Source organism: Oreochromis niloticus, linkage group LG1 (genome assembly GCF_001858045.2).
Source record: "Oreochromis niloticus isolate F11D_XX linkage group LG1, O_niloticus_UMD_NMBU, whole genome shotgun sequence".
Classification (NCBI taxonomy): domain Eukaryota; kingdom Metazoa; phylum Chordata; class Actinopteri; order Cichliformes; family Cichlidae; genus Oreochromis; species Oreochromis niloticus.
In genome coordinates, this window is record NC_031965.2 from 21,556,969 (window position 1) to 21,578,169 (window position 21,201).

At 39.6% G+C, this 21,201-nt stretch overlaps 1 protein-coding gene across 4 annotated transcripts in view; it reads right to left on the reverse strand.

Annotated features, from left to right (window-relative positions):
- Positions 1-21,201, reverse strand: part of zfhx3b (zinc finger homeobox 3b) — a 230,726-nt gene that overhangs the window by 180,241 nt on the left and 29,284 nt on the right. For all 4 annotated transcript variants that reach the window (XM_025906355.1, XM_025906354.1, XM_025906363.1 and 1 more), the window contains exon 2: positions 10,893-10,927. The gene's annotated coding sequence lies outside the window, so the exon portion shown is untranslated. The remainder of the gene's footprint in view (positions 1-10,892; positions 10,928-21,201) is intronic.

The window sequence follows — 21,201 nt, forward strand, 5'->3', positions numbered from 1 at the left end:
AGTCACGCTCCAACACTTAACCCCAAGCCTCTGGCATATAGTATGTAATTGCAAGCACGGTATGATCATCTAAAATCAAGAAAGACTTCATTACAACACTGCAAACTTAAACCGTGCTCAGAAGTGAATAGCCTATGTTTGTACAGTCATTTTGCATGTGCAGCTGCCTTGTTATTTGTGGGTAAATTCCACCTATTTCTTTTTATTTTGATAGCAGAGACTTTTAATTTGAGTTAAGGCAGCAAAGATTATTTTACAATCCCTACTGAGATGGGCTAGAGAACATATTAGGATAACTTTCCACTGCTTTCTAGATCTTACGCTTTGTGTGGTAGGCTAATATTCCCAATACCTTCATTAATATTTTGTGGGATGGCAAACCAAAGCCAACCCAAACCAGAACAGACTAAAAGCTGCCCAGTCAGTGGAGGTTAAACAATCTAACACAGGAACAAATTAAAATAATAATAATAATAATAATAATAATGAACAAAAACACTGAAACTGACAAATATGTAGTATTACGATTTATGTGCTCAAAATGGAAAAGAATGCAATCGCATTTACATTGGTTATATAGCTCACAGGTAAATATATGGTATGCACACATTGTAACACTCAGCAACCGAAGTTTCTAGCCATGCTTACAAGTCATAAAAACAACAAATTTGTCCCATTTCACCTAATCTGCCCGTCTGTCACCATTGGACATAGATTACACAGTACACAAAGGACAGCGTAAGCTTTCACATCCAAATTCCAGTATTGACAAGAACATTGTACCTGATAGTCATCTTCATGTTGACAGTCCCTAATCATTTTTTCTTTCTTTATTTTAATTTTGCCCTTTGTTACCAAAAGCATATAGTTATTATCCAGATGTACATTAATGATCAAAAATACCATCAGAGGTAATTCAGGATGACGAGCCCAATATGGAAATTTGCCAAATGACATACTATACACGGTAAACTGTAAATATTTTCGTTAAATGTAGCCAATCTCTAAGTAAACTATGTAGTACAAAATCTACATTTAGTGACTGCAAAATTCCATTTTTCAAACATGGTTAAGGAAAATTTGGTTATTTTAGGGAAGGCTGGGATAATTTTGCTAGTACACTGCAAACACTTGATAGACTTTTTACTTGTATAGTGCTTTAATTTTGATAGACTAGTACTGTCTTAAATTAAACACACCAAGAAGTTACTGGAAATAACAATCGCCAACATTTGATGTATTCTTTTGAAGAGTAGAGGAAGAGGAGAATCATCAAACAAAGCAGCAAACATAAAGTGCCCAAGAGCTGTTGCTACTGCTGGCTAGCTTTGGCACTGCCATCAGTTCTGACAACCTCTCATGGGTGTGTCCCTCTTACTTGCTGAAAATTAGAGATCACTCCCTTTCAGCCACAAAGCCAAGATGGAGACCACTGAGGGTAAGATGTGAGTAAGTTTGTTTATGACACTGCATCCATAAACTGTAAAGGTACAGTACACAGACACAGATATCATCTAATTAGTGACACAAACAGGCTACCTCAATACTTGAAATAATCTTGGATTATCTGAGCCGCACAACAAGCCATAATGATAGTCAGAAAATTCCATTAAAAGGCTTTATCTGGGGAAGTATGTGTTTTGAGATACAGCAATAATCTGGTTCAGTACGGAAAAAGTCCACAGTGAACTGAGACATTACAAACGCATTTGCATGACATTTTTTTCAAATTCAAGGCAAAGTGCTTTTGCTGTCTAAACCTAACCGGCAAATGTTACTGATATTCTGGCGAGGGGGTGTCATCTATTTTGTACGCCCACAATCAGGGCAAGCAAGGCAAGCAGTGCTTGTTCGGTGAAATATAAAAATAGAACCAAAACATACCAAAATAAATCTGAAGCAGTGTTCTCTCATGCCTGTTTACGTCCATCTTTTACATTACTCCCATCTTGTGGTTGCAGCTGACTATTGTCTCTGGAAACAGAATTAACACTGCTTGATTATGGAGCCCCTATAAACATTATGGAGTATGCGTTCTAATTGGTGTGTCCTCTTAACTATGGCTGGAGCTTGTCAAACTGAGTGACCAAAAGACTTTTTGCACTTTGCTTATGTGGATAAACTGCTATTCTGACAGGACATTAACATACTGGACAAGCTTTCAAATCAGTTTCCATTTGTGCTTTGTCTGGAAAGCGCTAATATTAGCAAGCAAATGGGCACTCTCTTTTACCATTGTAAAAGATGAGTTTTCTCTTGCTAACCACCTAATGTGTGATATACAAAGCTTTCGTTTATCACATTAGCAATGAAGCCTAGGATGATGGAGAGGGGATGTCAGCTCCTGTTTAATAAAACAGGCTAGCTGAAAAGGTGAAGCCACTACCATCATGTACAAAATCACTTAACTGACCAAATGTACTCAATTTAACAAGCTGTTTTACTAATACATCACCTTAATTTTTCATTGTTTTTTAATCCTTCTGTATTATATTAACATATAAAATAACCATGCTACACACTGCTCAAGCCTTATAATTCAACGGTGATTGTTTAAACATCTTCAACAGTAATAGTAATCTATTTACTGATGGGCAACAGTTTTCTGTAGAAAAATTATTTTAACTTTTGATACTATATTTATAATTTGCCAATAATACAGTTTCATGTGTAGTTAGGTGCTATATATAATACAGTTTCATGTGTAGTTAGGGGTTTATAGTATTTTATTGCTACTTTTGATAAAGGAATGATTCTAAAAAACTCGTTTGCTACAGACATGCTACAAACTTGAGAAGTAATAAAATTTCACAATTCCTCAACCACAAGTGTTCGCCATCCACCCCAAGCACCTCCTGCCTTATTGCAAGAAAGAAAAAAAAACATAAAAGTAGGCATTCATTTGTTTAAAGAAAAAAATAAATAAAATATTTTAAAAATGTTTTACCTTTGAAAATATTCCAGGCAGTTATTATGGTCTATGTGGTCCAGATAAAATAAACAACTACAAAAAAATGCAGTCTTAAGAGACTGTTTTGAAAGTTCACATATATTTAGTGGTCTTTTGATAATTTGCTTTATTTTTATCTTTGTGCAACACTTTTTCATTAGCTTTGTAACATAACAAATGTTTCCAGATGGCACATTCACTTATAATAAACTGCTAATATGCAGGATGAATGCACCATTTCTACTTATTTGCCTTTAAGAGATCAAAGTATAACACTGTTTTGTAACTTTATTAATTCTCAGAAATATCTTGAAGAATAAACATCGTAAAACAAATGAACAGCAGCATCCCTTTTTAAATGAGAAGACATGCACATTCAAGGCCACGTACTGTAGAAAAAAGTATGCTAGTTCGTTTGGACAAGAGATATTTGTTTGTACTGTGAGAGAGCAAGCCTGGGGTTTGGACTCTGTGTCCTGAAGGGGAGTGGCTCCCTGTAGCAGAGATATCATGCTGTTTTTTGTCAGTGGAGTGCATGAAGAGACCCACAGGAAGAACTGTAAACCTGAGGGTGTTTATGGCTGTCTTAAATTAGTATCCAGCAGCTTGCCCAAGCATACACTTCTCCTAATGTAATTACAAAACTGATCAGTACATTAGACCCTTTGAGTTTTTACCAGTCCCAGATGTAGTGTATCTTTACCTCCCAAAACCCCATGACCTCTAACTTCTTGTTTGTACTACTGGCCTAGATTTATCTAACATTTGCACTAAAATATTGTATCAAATACCCATGTGCATGTAAGTGACCCAACAGGAGAGTAACTTTGTGGCTGATAGTCTACAGCTGTGTCTAGAGCAAAGGAAAAAAAAGAAATAAAACATATTTGTCAGTTTTTAGATAAACTGCATAAACTCTACACTTGAAACATGTTCTTAGAGATTAATTAATGCTTTGAGACATTTCTACATGCCTTCATTCAGTGTTATTGTAATTTAGAAAGAAAAATATTTTAAATGCCATATTTTACACTAAAAAATAGAGACTTTTAATGTTTATTCCAGTTGACAAAGAACATTTTAGTCCATTAATTTTTAAATGAAAAAAACAAACTGTAATGATAAATATTCTATATGGTACAGCTAATAACACAGCAAGAATATTTATCCAAGCCCTTGTGAAAATGTATGTGAAACTCTATTTTAAAAATATGGTGGACGGAGAAGCTGAATTCCAAAAATATTCCACACTCCCGATGACAAATGGACAGTAACAGAGCAGATATACATGCAGACTATTCATAGTCGCCTCACAATGAACCACTTGACTGCGGTGGGGGCTTTGGCACCTCTGTTATTCATCTGGCACAGTCACCATCACAACCTATTCTGACACCAAATGTAAAGTCCAACTGCCCTCCAAATCCCTCCCAATTATAAAAGGTCCTTGAGTTGCTGTTTTGCCCCCTCTCCAGCTCCTGTCTGATTACTGAGTGTGGGGTGAGCTGCGCAGGCAATCAGCCGCAAAGCGCAGAGGACCAAAAGGACTGGGGAAAAAAAATCAAATCCAAAACACTGCAAAAAATAAACTAAAGGGAGACTACTGGACCGCAATTACAGGCCATCCAGTCAGGCCTCTGCTCCAGCACTCAAGAGCTGCCGTGATTTCCGACAGAAAAGGTTATTAGTTTTTATTGGAGGAAATAGATGCTGGGTGGCTTTAAATGGCACAGTAATGCGGTGGGGTGGGGGCATGGGGCGGGGTCTGGAGGGAGGCCTCATGACCCAGGTCTCCCAAGAGTCCCATTGCCCTGCCAGAGAGACACACAGAAGCCATCACACACCCGCTCCCCTACCCTCAACCTTTATGCCCTACAGCTCCTGCTTTAACTCCAAAGCACTGGTCTGGTCTTCAGCCGTGACCTCAACCTGCACAACTCACTTCTTATTTTTCTCTTTAAAAGCACAAGCATCATTCCTAATGTGGCTAAACCATCACGTCTTTCTCTGTCCAAACCTCACAGGTGAGAAGAATTTTTTTTTTTAAATTAACATTGTTTTTAACATTTTATCACACAAAAATATTAACCACAAAACAAACCAATAAAAGCAAAATCAATTCATTTGAAATAAATGTAAAAGAACCAAATCTTTTCAGGCTGTCATTTTCTCTATGATAGCAGTGGCAGATGTGAAAACATTATCACTAAGCATGGCGGCTGTGTGTTCGGTTGGCCAGCTGTAATGATTGACTGCAGACTTTTTGTCATGAGCACGTGAGTCTGCGACTCGAGAAGGAGACGTATGCAACCGTATTTGCCTTTGTGCTAGGCTGACAGTGTGTGTACTCTGCTGTGTGTGCTGTTATTTTAGAATGTGTAAGCTATGATGTGCCTGAACCAGATGAAGTGTACTCTACAGGAGCTGGTGTTTCAGTGTCCAGTATATAAATCATGCTTTTATCAGCCAAAGGAAAAAAAGATATACTGAAATGTTTTAATGCTTTTCCTATTACTCCGTGGATATGATCCAAAAGCTCAGTCTTTAGCTGTGTGAAATGCAGTGACTTTGATTGTAAGTGTGTGTGTGTCAAAATATGCCACTGTATGTCAAAGTAGATAATACGCTAATGCAATCTTTTGTGTGAGCATGTGCGTGCATGTGTGTTTGTCTTCATTGTGCTTGCTGTCCATACACCCTTACCCTAATCTGTATTCAGGGCAGGTAGGCTCCAGCACGGACCCACAGCTCAGTAACTAATGGAGGGGCTGATGGGAGCCTGATGACGACCACAGGGCCATTTGTGTACACACAGACACACACATACACACACAGTGCACATATACAAACACAAACACTGGCAATTTCCAGGCGCAGCTGTAACCATCATGTAGCTAGTAGCCTAGCAAGTTAATTACACTAACCATTTAAAATTGGTGTTTTTTTGTTTTGTTTTTTTATTTGGTGAGCAACCGGTACAATTTGATAAATTTTTTATCATCTTTCTGAGCAACAATTATAGCTTCATCCTGTTTCTTGCGTTGATTTTGCTGCTGCTGTTTGTTCCTGCTACTTTTTTCGGATTTCGGTCTTTAATTTCTTCCACTACAAACTTTTCTAGCGAACCACTGCCCCTCTAAGTTGATTGCCAGGAAGTGCAGGGAATTAGAAAATTAATGTCACACAGGGGTCACTGCATCAGAGTGGCATGCACATATACTCTCAAAATGGGCTTGCTCTTTTCATATTGCTGGAAAACCTGTGACTAAAGCTTTACATAGGCGCTTGTAATGACTATATGTCTCACTAACACTGCAAGTGCTCAACCCCGTTAGGCAAAGATTAAAACAGAAACCAAAAGCTTACCCGCTCACCCGAGACAACAAAAAAATATTGTTGTGTGTTGACCCTATCTATATATACACACACACACAATGATCTCTTCTGGTTGACTCTCATTTTTTTCTTGTCTTTTCCTCTTTTCTCCTCCTCCTTCTCCTCCTCTGCTGAGCTTGGGCCAAAGAGCTGACAGGCAGTGACCTAGGAGCATTCAAGGTTCCAAGGGAGAAAGGTAATGGGCCCAACCCGGAACGCACTCTCACTCTCTGCACACATGGGGCTGCCGCATGCTTTGATCCAGTAGCCCCTGCTTGGGTCTCCTGACGCCTGGTGAGGAAATTCATAGGAACAACTGGAAGAGGCCTGTGTTTATTCAGCTCCTTTAATGAGCAGGGAGACGGATTATCGGGGGCCTAAATCTCCCCAAAAAAATACAGGGAAAGAAAACTGCTGCTCCTTCCAGATGTTGCTCTAAAACCAGTCACTCCGAAAGAATCCGAGAGAGTGAGAGAGAGAGAGAGAGCGAGGGATGGTTTGATTATGCAAGATGGTGGGACTAGTGGTCAGCAGGAGAATTTCCTTTTGTTTTCTCTGTTCTTGTGTCTGTGCAGATGTGGGAGCTGGCCAATCCTTTCTGGGTGAACCCAGAAGACAGCAACCGCCCAGGCACAGTGGGGAAATCCAGGGGCTCTGAGGGGGGAGTTTGCAGGCATGTGTTATTTTGTTGAAAGGGGGGGGGAGTATTTCATGGTGTAGGTAACCAAAGCTCTCAGGCATAAAGCTTTACTTTAAACAGTTTGTGCTGTCTCAAAGGAAAAAAAACTGAAACTATTTCCTGAGCTTGTCATATGACCCCCAAATGTGTTATTTTTTTCTGTTTTTTACACATAGCCTCTTTGTAATCCTAATTAAGGTAGTAAAGCAAGTGACGTAGGATCCGACGTACTGTGCGAAGCCTGTCTGTCCTGGGAACTGAAAGAGAAGACTGATCCACACATGAACCAGCACATGTCTACAGTCTGTAGAAAAAGAAAAGGAGCGCCTCTCTGCCTACAAGAAGACTTAGGCTGTCTGTCAGGCTCTTGACCCTCTTGCCTGAAGACCCGCCAGATCAATACACCTCTCTATTGTCAAATCATTTAGGAGAGGATTACGGGTCAGCCACTGGTCACAGATCCTCACACACACAGGACAAAGGTCAGTCTGTGCTGCTCATTTACATGTTATTCACACACATCGGCTCTTGTTAATAGTATCACCTGTGGTACAGACTTGTAGTGGAGTTCGATCTGGCTCCAGTCATTTCCTCAACCTTTTCCATGATGTCACACTTGCAAATTAGCCTCTTCCCTGTTCTATACAATCAGACCATCCTTCAGACCAATGAAGTGCTACAGTAAACCTTCTAGGTTCAAGTTCAGGGCAGTGATAGAACTCAGGGTTCAAGAGAGGTGTACTGTGTGTGTTTGTGTGTGTGTTTTTAATAGGTCAAGTTTATTAAAGAACTGCATGCAAACTTGAAGATGCTGATGATCGAATAACTCTGTAATGGTTTTTCATCCACATGTACAAAGAACCAATCTATATGATGCATGTGCAACAAAACAAATGATCATGTTAATACAGTAAGTCTTCTTCCCAGCTATAAAATTACACTTGAGCAGATTATTGAATTACACTAAGTACAATTTTACTGGTGTTGAATTAGAAGCAACTGTTTAAATCACCACTTACATTACAACCCTATAATATAATCTCATAGCAACAAGTTGTTTTAATATAATTATCAGCTTGCCTTAACATCAGTCCAGTTCTGAAATGAGTTATTTAAAGTTATAAATATGTATCTAGGATTTGTGAGGACAATGGCTTTTTTTTAGACTTAGCTTCGCATCTTATTGGCTATACATTACCTGTGTTGTTTCATTGCTTCTTAGTTTCTTTTCAAAACTTGGAAAAATACAGACAGATACACTCACCGATCACTTCATTAGTAACACTGTAACAGTACCTTTTTTCCTTCAGAGCTCCCTTTGATTCAACAAGGTAATGGAAACATGCCTCAGAGATTTTGGTCCATATTGACATGACAGCATCACACAGTTGCTGCACATTTGTCAGCTGCACATCAATGATGTGATTCTCCTTTCTACCGTCAACCCAAAGGTGTTCTAATGGAGCAAGTATTGTCATCTCATTGACATGTTCAGGAAACCAGAGAGATGATTTGAGTTTTCCTGCTAGAAGCAGCCATCAGAAGATGGGTAGACAGTGGTCATAAAGGGATGGACACTCAGGTAGACGGTGGTGTTTAAACGATGCCTAAATTGTGCCAAGAAAATATCACACCATTACACCACTACCACCAGCCAGAACCGCTTATACAAGAAATTATGGATCCAAGCTTTCATGCAGTTTGTACCAAATTATGACCCTACCATCTGACTGCTCCAATAGAAATCCAGACTTGTCAGACCGATTTTGGTGAGCCTGTGTGAAATGTAGCCTCACTTTTCTGTTCTTAGCTGACAGGAGTGCACCCTGAGGGGTTTTCTACTGCAGTAGCTCATGGTGTAAGGTTTGACGTGTTGTGTGTTCAGAGATGCATCTTCTGCCTACCTTGGTTGTAACGAGTTGATATTTGGGTTGCTATTGCTTACCTATCCCCTCAAAGCAGTCTGGCTATTCGCCCCAAACCTCTGGCATCAACCTCTTGCATTTTTTCCCAGAGAACTGCCACTCACTGCATATTTTCTCTTTTTCAGACCATTTCCTCTAAACCCTACATATGGTTTTGTGGGAAAATCCAAGTGTATCAACAGTTTCTAACATAGAGTCAACAGTCAACAGTTTCTCAGATCAATCCGACTAGCACCAACAAGTGTGCCATGTCTAAAGTAACTTGGATCATCTTTTTTCCTTTCTGACACTTGGTTAAACTTCTGCCAGTCATCTTGACCATGTATGCATCCATGTATACATACATATGTTTCTCCCATTTGACTGACTGATAAGATATTTGCATCAACAACCAACTGAACTGGTGTACCTAATGAAGAAGCTGGTGAATGTATATAATTTACCTGTTGGTAGTTTTATGCAAAACTTTGGTCAAACTGTAGAGTTCTTGACTTTTGGAGTGAAAAAAAGGAAATGGAAAGCCTGCAGTATTCAAATATTTTTTTTTGAGCCAAGCTAGGAACCTTCCAATTCTAAAATTAGAAATTTTCAACACTCTTCCTCGCAGTTCAGTTCAACCTCTGACATATTTTTTAGACTGTCTGGCACACACAGCATGTTCAAGATCTAGCCACAGATTTTTAATGATACTCATGTCATGGTACTGTCAGGGCCAGTCCAAACGGTTCTGCTTATAATTTTTAAGTAGTTCATGGTGAATTTTGAGGTACACTTTAGATCACCGAGTTAGTTTCAGTTTCTTAACTAATTGCATGATATTTTTATCCAAAAGCTCCATGTTTTTATATTTAACTTAGTATTAAGCTTAGTATTTCCTTTTCTTAAACACACCTTTGGTAATTGTCATTAAAAAGCTAAGTTTTAAGGTCTTTTGTCCAGCAGTTATTTCTCAAATGACTCTGGCTATTTCACATGATGCTTTTCATATTTCAAATTATACCTTTTTTGAACAGGTTGCTGTTAAGATTTAGTAGACCCTATTTGTGTATCATTGCTCCATAGCACAATTGCATATCACTACTCCCGTGTCAGGAGCTACACCTTTTAGCAGTTCCTCTGCAATCATACAAAGTTTTTGCTTTCCCTTTCTGCCCAGCAGGAACGCAGTTTTATCTGAAAGTTTTCTCGGTGTTAAAGATCTTCCTACTTCCACAGTTCCGGCAATTTCTTAATGACATTTCGGACAGTGGAAATTGCAAGGTGGAAGTGCTTTGATATCTTTTTATAGCCTTCCTTTGCTTTGTAGACATCAAATAGCTTCATTTTCAGATCCTCAGTTAGTTGCTTAGAGGAGCCCATAGTTGTTGACTGTTACCACAAGGTCTAAAGAGTCAGAGAATTGATCAAGCTCTGTACTGTCATCAGCTGACAATTCCTAAGGACAGCTCTTCACCTGCCTTACAAGTCCTAACGAGTCAAATAAGGCCTGACAAGTTTATGAAGTCTGAGTTTACAAGACTCTGAACTTTCTAAATGTGCCACATATTTGTTCAGTTTTTCTTTTCTTTCTCTCCTTTTTTGTCAGTTGTATGTCTTTTTACTGGATTGGTTGCAAAATGTGTAGTTTCATCAATCTTTTGCATACAATATTATTTATTATGAGCACAGTAGAGTTTACGCAAGTAACATCATTTCCAATAACAAAAGAACACATTACATGTTGGAATTAATTAAAGATGTAGCTATAATGGGTGTGTCAACAAGATTGTCTGCATACCTTCTCTTATTGTTTAAACACATAAAGCTTTATCTGATACTTTTTTCACTCAAGTTTTAAAGGGGTTACTCTGAGATTTCATATAACAAAAATTCAAACTTTTCTCAAAGAAAGTACTCCCTCTAAAGTCTCATACATGCTCTGAAACTACAATGAAGAAAAACAATTTTAGAAGGAAACACTTACCAACTGTGAAGCAGAGAGAAGCTTCCTTCACAGTCCTGCAAAACAGAAGAGAGGTGCATCATTGTTCAGTCTTCAGTTGTGTACCAATCAAACGGATATCTGTAAAGGATCAAACGTGAACCACACTGTTCACTGTTCTCATTAGTTTATTACAATTACTATCAATAAGCATTTGCCAGCATCCTTCTTACTGACCAATATTATCTGCCCAAGGCTGTACTAAGCTTGCAACTTATATGCGAGTGGAAAAAAACTGAATAATCTGGGAAATCACAGACAGCCATTATCATTACATTGTCATGTTGCACTCATTTTTGTCTGCAGGCTCTGTACTGTTTGTTAAGAAATTATATTACAACCTGAGGGATAAGAAAAGGACACTATGCAAACATGTGTTGCATAAAATACAGAAAAAGCCATCAGAGAGACTTTCTCAGAAAAGAGAAAGTCTCAGAGAAGAGAAAACAAAAAACTACTCTTCTTTTTATACACCAATTGCCTTCTTATAACATCCAAACCACAAACACACTCCAGCTCATTGTTCCTTGCTCATCCAAAATGTAGGTCTCCTATTCAGACCGTTCGTAATTAGCAATTCTGAGCAGAGAAAATAATCTCATCTCTGCATACTATAGTGTATACTGTACTCGATTGGACCCACAAAACACTGCGCAATCAAATGCAAACAGTTTCGAATAAAGCCTTTTCTCCACTGGTATCAGAGAAATTGCATCTTCATTATGCTTTTATATGTCTTTCCCTTTGTGTTCGTGTTGTGTAATTGCGAGAATGACACGCGCCCTTCGTCCCGAGCACTGTGCCAAAAGCAAACCCTGCTAGTTGTGTCTGTGTGGCCATGAAATTCAAGCTTGAGGTTGAAAAGACAGTTTTCAAGCAGGGAAATCTCAACCTTGGAAGCGCAACCTTGAAAACAATTTTCTTTCTCCTTTCATTTATTATGAAATAATTACTGACAGCACAGCAGATTCCTCAGTGAACAGTACACCATAGTTTAATTTTGGTGAACAAGCCAGAGCTTAGAAAGCATAATTGCTCTACACTCTCTGGCAGCAGAAGTTTTTGCCTTAAGATACCATGAATAAAAACAGATTAATTTATAAATAAACTTAATATTAAAAGTTACACACGACATGCTGAGTTTACAACGGTCATAAACTAATCTAAACAATTCCCTGCGGTCGAGGCATTGAAAGTTTACTTGAAATGTTTAAATGTTATTAGACATTATCAATAGTGAACTAACACTTGCCCTCTTCTATGTATAGTACAGTGTGATGATGCCAATCAGCCTTTAACCCTTGCCCTTAGACAAGGTAAAGGCATCCATTCCCCTGACTCCAGGTCAGTAAGTAAGCTTGTATTTTTGGATGCCGGCTGCTGATTGTGTATGTACTTTAATAAGCAGGCTGCAGGTCAGTCAGATTTATGGGCCCATGGTGGGGTGGAGGGACCAGACTCCCTTGGCCTCCAGCTTCCCTCTGCGCCATTACGCCAGAGTGAGATATAGTGGGATATTGATCCCAATGCCACTTCATTTCGCAATAACTATTACACGATATTCTCCCGGGCTGCACGTGTCTTCTGATTTATGCTGCCTTGCTATTTACATTAGCAGTAAGTGTTTTTCTATACCAACTGAGGAGGGTCTTACGGCCCCACAAATGGACATGTGAACATTCACATTCCATACCATACATGTTTTTGCTGCCTTTGATGCCTTTTCCACGGTAGCAGGGGTGCTTAACACAGCACTGCCTGCCAGGTGAGACATAAACATATTGAAGAATACATCCCAGCCTTCATTACAGTTGCACGATTGACCTTGAGGCAATGTTATTTTCTGCACTATATCTTATTTAAAATACCTGCTTCATTATATCCACACTTTGGAGCGCTATTATATCCAGGAACACAGTTTGAATTATTTCACAGTATTCGTTCTCACACGCTTGTCAGGGTAGCGTATAGTCAGCATAAAGAGAGCAATCACAATAGACATGATTGCTGCGTCTACGTAGAGAAACAAAATCATTATTTGTGTTAAATTGTGTAGATATTTGCATTTAAATCTTATTTTTGCGTCCAACTGATTAGTAGTACGTTACCCAACATGCTGCAAGTAGCTCGAAAAACCAAAACATGCAAAAATTAAAATAGAGACGTTTCCCTTTACAATGTGCTTCTGTGTGCTTTTTTTTCTAGTGGAGAAAAAAAAAATGAATTCTGCAAATTTATTTTGATCATGTCATATGAAAGAAATTGTCGTCATGATCAGACCAATTAGGATAAGCAGCCTGTGCCCCCCAGAGTTTCCAACATTGGCAGCTGCGTACTCCAGAGCTGGATCTTTGCCAAAGTGGCTTTCCTCGCAGCACCAGGCTGGTGCAGATGTTTGTTTACACACACAGGAACGCTGTGCTGGTGGCAGAAAAGCAGACACGAACGGGGGAGGAACGATGGAAGACAGACCTTGTATAGCGCTGGCATTCCCACAGGCAGCCTCCACAGGGGGGCCTTCGCCTCAGATGCCGTCAGTGCTACATGGACCACAACAAAAAAAACAAAAAAACAATAGGACTAATGACCCTTAATTGCTCTGGAGCTGTTTAAAATCAGATGAGTGTCACATAAGCTGGAGTATGTAAATCAAATCCCCCACCTCTCCCCACTCTGCCCCCTAAGCTCTCTCCCCTGGCACAATAAAGTCTTTTTCTCATAAGGGGGCGGGCAGCTTAGCAGGCTCGCTGCCAAGTGAGGGGCGCTGGCAAGCGTGGTAATGTGGAGACACTTGTTGCTATAACGCTCGCCTGTTACGCCAGCACATGGCAGAACTGGGGCGGCCGAGGGGCGTGTGAGAGGAGCAGATGGGCATACTATAGTCTCCACGTGCTTCCAGATTAAACACGGAAGCAGAAAGGAAGCGTGTTCTGCTCTCAGCTTTCAAAGCTGGCAGACACTGTGTGCATGTCCCATTCATTAATAGGGCCATTCATATGCAACACAAAGTTTGATTGTACACAAATGCCCCATTAGGGAGGAAGGGGGCAGTTGCCTGCAAGTGTTTGCATACGTGTTTGCATATCTTTGAAAGTGACAGCGTTCGCTTTGCGTCTGCTTAAAAGGATTGTATTAGGTTGAGTTGAGTTTGGAGATTGAACACTTAAATTGGGTTGGGATAAAAGAAAATTTAATGGAAGATTTTTTTAAGAGTTTTACAGAGATTACGCTGCTGTTTGTTAGCATGCTCATACTGTGCATTCTGAGCTTATTTGGGATACAGCACTTTTAAACCGAGTAAATCTGATTAATTTTTGGAGAGTTTGGAGATGAAAACACATCTTTATCAAAGCAGACTGTAAATGACAGCGTTACTGGATAAACTGAGTTCAGTCATTGTCGATACTGTCTTTGCTGACCGAGCTACCAACCACGCGGATGGCTGGTAGCTCATTGAGAAGAGAGCAATGTCCTCTTGTGCCCCCGGTGTCCCACTGCTCCCACCAAACCCATTAACATCGAGCCATGATGCCTTTCTTATACCTGCATGCTCGTCTGTTATATGGAGTTTCTGGTGATTTAAACACAGCAACAAACCTGTCCAATTTTCAGAGTGACATTATTGATAGTCTGTCTCTTCAGATTGTAGGTAACTGCTAATGGTTGTTTTATGGTGCATGTGTCCAATATGATGTGCACATTCTTTCTCGTCCTCTCTCCCACTGTGTCTTTTCCTGTTTTATTTGAGTGCAATTATTACTTCAAGATCACTTTTATACTTTTATTTAAAGAATTCTTCCTATGCAGTAACACTCACAAAAAAAAAACCTTTCAGGAAAATGACCTGTGAAGTACAGCTGCAAAAACATCCTTTTTGTCCCTGAATATATTACTGATCGCAGATTTTTAAAAAAAAATATATATTATGACTCATTCAAGTTAGTAGTGGCATAATACTTATTGCACTCTGCGACATAAAACTAATGGATGATTCTTCTTGTCCCAGACTGAGCTGTGTAAAAAACTGAATAATAAAGTGCAAAAAAAATTAAATTCTACCGCAGCGAATTCGGGGCAATCGAACATCGATGAAGTGTGTTTCTGTGTCCGCGGTGGTGTTTTGAAAGGCCAGCTCCCCAAACAGAGCACCACCTCCTCTTCACCGCTCCACTCTTTATCCACTCCAGTGTTTTCTCCCTGCGAACCTGTATCCCCTCTTGTCATGGATTAGCCTCCATACTTGCATGAACAAAGACTCAGTCAGCATGTGTTTATGTGTTGGTCCATGTGTTGTGTGAAGAGGAAATGTGTCTCCCACTTATGTCCAGATCTTAGAGGACCCCAATTTGTTAGGCATTAATCAGAACACCTGCTCAGAGAGCTGCCTGTGTCAGTGGCTCACTTTGTGTCCCAGTGGTTCCCTGACTGCCAGGTTTTTGTTTCCCCACTTCAGCCATCAGTGTCATTTGAAATCAATTTAATGATTGTGCCTGAGACTGATTTGAGAATGCAAATGACGCACGGGGAAAAAAAGGAGAAAGCAATATACAATAAAAGAAGATAAGAGTGGGGCAAAAAGGCCAAGGAAAGAGGACCGTGCATTATTCCGGCACTAAAAAGCACGAATTCATCAAGTATTGTTCCAGCACGTGGGTGTAAACAAAAGAAAGAACAACAACAAAAAAAAACGAGAGCGAGAGAGAGAGGAAGAAAAAAGCTGAATTTAGCTCTACACCACAACAATGTCACTATCCTGCTGAAGGACAAAGCATAAAGAACAACGTTTGAGAAAAAAACTGAGTAAAACACTATGACAGGGCGAGGAAGACTAGGTCAAAGAGAGGCCAGGAAAGAAAGGGAGTACAAGAAAGAGGTAGCAGAGGAAACAAATGAATAAATTCATGGGGCACAAAATGAAAAGAAAGATGGAGGGGAGTGGAGCAAAAAAGAAGGGGCTTGAAGTCATCAGTGCAAGATTTTTATTGTCCGGACACTGGAGGAGCACACAAAAGCACTGAGAAGATTCAATTAAGTATCATATGCAGTGACCTTATTGCCATGGTTACGGAACAGTGGAAAATATTAATCAAGCCTGCTACAAGCAAAAAGATGGTGGAAAGTAGAGATAGAGGGAAGACCACAATGAGAGACGCAGGGTGGGAAAAGACGGAGAGGGGACAACGGCACAGTCCCCATACTGTATGTGCTTGCGTGTTTGCTGGTGTTTGCTTGGTTTCATGTATTTTAATGAGTACAGCCGCAAAGGTTCATGACTGTCCCAACCAGGCTTTGAATATCAATATGCATTATTGAGTATGACATTTTTGGTTTAAAAAAAAAAGTATTTAATTTTTTTTTTAACAGTGCCACCATCAAACCTCAAAGGTTCACATTTGCACAAAAAGGAGTCACAAATGTGAAATGAACTCAATTCATACGGGGTTAAACTCACTTCACAGCTCAGAAAGATTTGTTTTAGCTTCCTCTCTGTATCCCAGGTTGAATTTTATGTGGCCCAGTGTCTGCTGAAGCTTTTTTAGTGAGGAAATAAAACAATCCATCTACATATCTACAATCAATCACACAAGCCCGTATCCATTAATAACACAACTTGCAAATGTTTGCCACATGAAAATGAAATGTTTTCATCCATCAGTGTGCTTCGTGTGTGTGTGTGTGCATGTAAGTGTACACTTACACACGGTTCTAAATAAATCCTCTAAAAACCAGTGCTAGCATATTGTTACAGACTCAGACAGCAAAATTATGACGATCATTTTCAATCATATTCCATTATGATGTTCCTCTCAGTCACATTTCCCTGCACACTGCAGAAGGGGAAAGTTGAAGATTGTTCTGTTTGATGAAGCTGTAGAGTGTTTGCTCGCTGTCTGCAGGGACTGTCTTGAAAACAATCTATCTGAAACTCCCCCGCTGAGCAAAATGTTAAATAAACAAAGACGGGGATAAACAAAATCCCTCCATTTCAATGTCACTGAGAAGAAAGCCAACATTTTTATGCTGCGATTGTGAACAGGAGGTGGCAGCCATAACTAGATCATCATTTAAACTCTGGACACATGGTGAAATGATTATTTTGCTCAAAAATAGTTAATTATAAATATGGTAGCGACCGAGATATAATTGCTGCACTTGCGTCAGCCATGAGGCGGTATAGTAATTCTCCCAACTCATGGGTTCCCTATTATGGCCTTGCTTGTGGAAGAACTATTTTAGATCTCTCCTGATCCTGTTATTGATATTATTTTATTCTAAATATACTGTCCTACTTTGTACTAGTTCAGATTTTTGGAACTCTCAGGGGTAGAAATAGAAGTATTAAAAAAAGCTCCATAAAATTAAACATGTTATCAGTCTAACTGTCTATCTATCTATCTAGACAGACATACAGAGAGGTACAGACAGATAGAGCTACTTATGGCAGCAACACAGCCATTCATAGATTATATACTTTACTTTGATTAACTACATATTTATCTGCAGTTTTATGCAGTTAACACAGAAAGCTGCAGTCTGAATCAGAGCAGAGAAGAAGCTCCAATATCCAGATGCTAAGCATGGCTGAGCTTTCTCCATAATGGCTCCTTTCCCGCTTAACAAAATTAAGCAAGCCACTTGAGTTGAATATTTTAAGTCTCAATTAAAAAATGTGACTTGCTTTTATTTGAAGTGCGTGAATTTATACTTCCCATGTTTCAATTAATTGTTAGAAATACTGCACTCACTCATCCATGTTGATTGCACTATTATTTTTTTTTCTGCTCTGGCATGGCGTATGTGGTTAATTAAGGACTTAAATGAATAATCACAAAATGTTCATTTGATTTTGTGTCTCTACTCACCAATAATCGAATAATCATTTCAGCCCTAAATTACAGCTGCATGTGATAGCCAGACTGCTAGCACACGCACATGTTGTTTATCCTCTTCTAGGCGCTGCACTGAACTTCTTTGTACCGAATCAAGATCAACAAGTTACGCCACAACTTGCAAAGTGGTCGCAATCTCCTGAGGTATGTAATTGTTATGCCCATAATGAAAGTTTAAAAAAAAAAAATTCAATCAACTTTTGTTTTCATTGATGGAATATTTTTTTTAAAAACTTTCAACACTTTGATAAAAGAATTGTATTTATAAAAGCTTGTGCAGGCTAACCATTTTATGCGTGATTTGCAGAGTGACAAGCAATGGCCATGCAGGAAATTGGCCAATTAAGTCATAACTGAGTGATTTGAGTTCAACACTAGTTCAGTTCTCTGCCTGCTCTAATCCGGAGTCCTACTCTCTACCCATCCGTGTAGCAGAGGCTACAAGAACCTACGGTTGAGGCGCAAGTGTAGGTGTAACAGGAGAAGGCCCGAGCAGGGAGGCAGTTAAAGTGCCTGATGTGACCATGACCACTTCCAGAAACAATTTAATTCCACAGCTTCAGCCATCTCCAGCTGATCTACTCCTCCAAGGTCATTAACTGTGCCACAGAAGGTCACATGATTAATGAGTGACAAACCCTCTGGTGCAATAACGTGTATGAACGTGGCCCATTAATTAGACAGAGGGGCCAAAGAGAATGAATGGCCAGGGACAGCTTGGCCCCCTCACAACCCTGTCCCTTCCAGACACCATTTTTCATTTTCATCTGCACAAACAGACACAACCGCGAGAAAGAGCACTCATAGTATTCCAAAAATACCACACATCCCTCCATGCGCCATGAAAAAGAAATCACCTTAACATAAACTCCTTGCAATAGTGCGATTGTTGTTTTTTTATATACACACGTTAACTAAAGAATGTACAGTACAATTATTAAGACATCAATCTAACAGACAATTAAAAGCCAAGAGGCTTGCTGTGTTTAAATGTTTGTGGTTCAGTGAAACTAAAAGGGTCCAAATGGCCCTCAGAAGAGCTGTGTGCACTGGATTCAGGTTGATCTGGGTATCAAGCATCTGAATGTTATGTTGTTGCAGTCCTTTTTCAGGACTATGATAAGCACTCTGCATTACTGAGGGCAATCTCCAAGAGGAAATGAAACATTCTGCTGCCACAGACTGGCTTTATTGGAAGACAACAAGTCCGGCCTCTCAGGATATACAGATCAGGAGATTTAATTGATGCTGACCAACTGTCAATGTACTCCTATTGCTGGAAAAAAACAAGAGTGTTTAACACTCTTCCACTGTAAACAGTTTTCATTTCTCAGTCTAATCAACTTAATGCAATTCCAATAAGTCCATTTCTTAGAGTGGCCTTGTTGATTTCAAACCTCATAGCCTTTCATTTTATTTTCACCAGCGCCAACAAATGTAATAGCTGCTAAGTATATTGGGCAATAATATACAAATGCTCTACATTCAGTGCATGCATTTCAATTTTACCTTGGGGTCATAGCATTATGGATATACCCCAGTGGGGTCATTAATCATAAATACAAACACTGTATGTAATAACAACCAGTGGGGAGAAGCAGACTTCGGGGAAGGTTTCAGAAGAGGACTTGTACAAGACCAGGGGAGACGGTGGTTATCTGTGTAAACAAATCTCATCAGTTCACCCACTCCACCTGGGTCAATGTTTCCCCGAGCTGGCACACAGTCAGGCAACACGTATACAGAAATACACATTTACGATTGTCATTGGCCCAGAAACATAATAAGGAGTGACAGGGTGAGCCCAAATCACTCAGAGTACAACCAGGAAAACAACATCTTTTTGGAAACAGGGTAAATATGCGCTGGGATATGTGTGTTTGTGTAATGATGTTGTATCGTTATATGAATTCTAGGTCATAGAATATTTATCTGAAGTTATGAATATGGAAGGAAAATAATTTAAGAGACATGCTGGTAATAAACATAAATTTGAAAGGTACTGCTGACATTTTTTTTACACTATTTTTTTTTTATAAATGAAAAATAATAAGAAAAAAACCCTTCTTGCGTCTTATCAAGCATTCAGAGAACCCCTTGACCCTTCTGAATAAAAGCATCTCTCTGGAGATTTGACACACATCTCTCAGCACAGATCTGAAGACAGCCATGAATGTTGTTTGCCCTCTGATATATTTTTAATATTCAGATCATATCAAATATGTCCTCTTTCAATAATTGATCTATCTATCTACTAGCAACATAACACATGCTGGGATTTGGCATGTGATTTCTATGCCTCAGTCAGTATATCTTCTTCTCTCTATTCAGTATGATAAGGAGGGCACCGGCTGCTCTCTAGATGTGATTTACTTGGCCAAGGGATATACCCTCAGCGTGTGCCAACAAACCCTGTGACCACAAACTGTGGGTCAGTAACACGTTACAGCTGCCTTTTCTTGTCTCTGGGATCAGAATCAAATGGCGCCGCATGTAAGACAATGACTCTACTATGTTACAGCATATGTTTCGATATGTTTTAGTTTTGTTGTATTTCGGCTCAATAGCTGTTCAAGATATCAAATAATTCAAATACAAGCCAGTGCTTCTCGACACAGACGCATTCGCTTACAAAGGTCATGCGTGCACTTAGGCGTTTTGTGAAACGAAAGCCTGTGAAACAAATAACGTGTAAGATATGTGCAAAAAAACATTTTTCTTTCTAAAGGAACATGGTGCAACGCAAACATATCAGAGCCTAATGGAGTGAGTGTTTTTCATCCTGTCTTTGACCACCAGCATCTCCTGTGGTGGCTCATTTCCTTAGTGCAAGAGGTTCCCACCCTCCATCGCAGACGGGCTTCAGGGGGCATGGTGGAGAGAATACGAGATGGAGGGAAGGAGCAAAGTAGAAGAGGGAAGCCATGCTGGGAGAAAGGAAATCTTCCATGTGCAGAAGCAGAGTGGCTAGAGGACATTTCACGCTAATGGCGGCCGGGCCAATTGAAATGACTGCAGCACTGCATGATTTGAAGGTCAGGAGACAGAGGATTATATTCCAGTGGTGGCGGAGGAGGATTGGAGGAGTAAAATGGTACCTCCCGCCCCTCCTCCTCCTCCTCCTCTCCTGAATTATTGCAGAACAGCCAAGATGGAATCAACATAGCACCAAACCTCAGCATCATTACTCTTACACCCAGCACAACATCAAGCACATAGCATTGCTCTGGTCTTCCATGTGCATTCACATCATCGCGAAAATCTCTATTTGTGATTTGAAACAACACAACAAAACCATCGAGCCCACTCTGCCACACGCCGTTTTGTTTTTATCATGTACTGTAACAAAAACAAACTATTACAAAATTATATTTATATGCCATATCAGTTAGATATAAAAA